Consider the following 561-nt stretch of genomic DNA (forward strand, 5'->3'; position numbering starts at 1 on the left):
ATATATATATATATATATATATAAATATATATATACATACACGTATATACATGTATAGATGCATGCGCACATATATAAGTTTCTGTTTATATTTGTATATATATATATATATGCGGTGGGAGGGCGATGAATAGAGAGAGAAGACGTTCATATAAGAAATTTTGCAAAATGTGCGTTTATGCGCATGAACGCGCTTATCATACCAACTTACAATTCTCACTCTATTTACACACACAGGCATGTATTCCCTTGTATATATGTATGTATGTATGTATGTATGTATGTATGTATGCATGTATGTATGTATGTATGCATGTATATATATGTGTGTGTGTATGAATGCATTTATGTATCTAAGTATGTATGGGTGTATGTGCATATCAACGTAAGCGTGTACTTCCACATGTAATTTATATATCGGTTTAATATACAACAAACATGTTTCTATATGTATATACTTGTATGCATGTGTATATATATATATGTGTGTGTGTGTGTATTTATAGGTCCAAATACATATATATATATATATATATATATATATATATATATATATATATA

This window comes from Octopus bimaculoides, chromosome 13 (assembly GCF_001194135.2).
Source record: "Octopus bimaculoides isolate UCB-OBI-ISO-001 chromosome 13, ASM119413v2, whole genome shotgun sequence".
Classification (NCBI taxonomy): domain Eukaryota; kingdom Metazoa; phylum Mollusca; class Cephalopoda; order Octopoda; family Octopodidae; genus Octopus; species Octopus bimaculoides.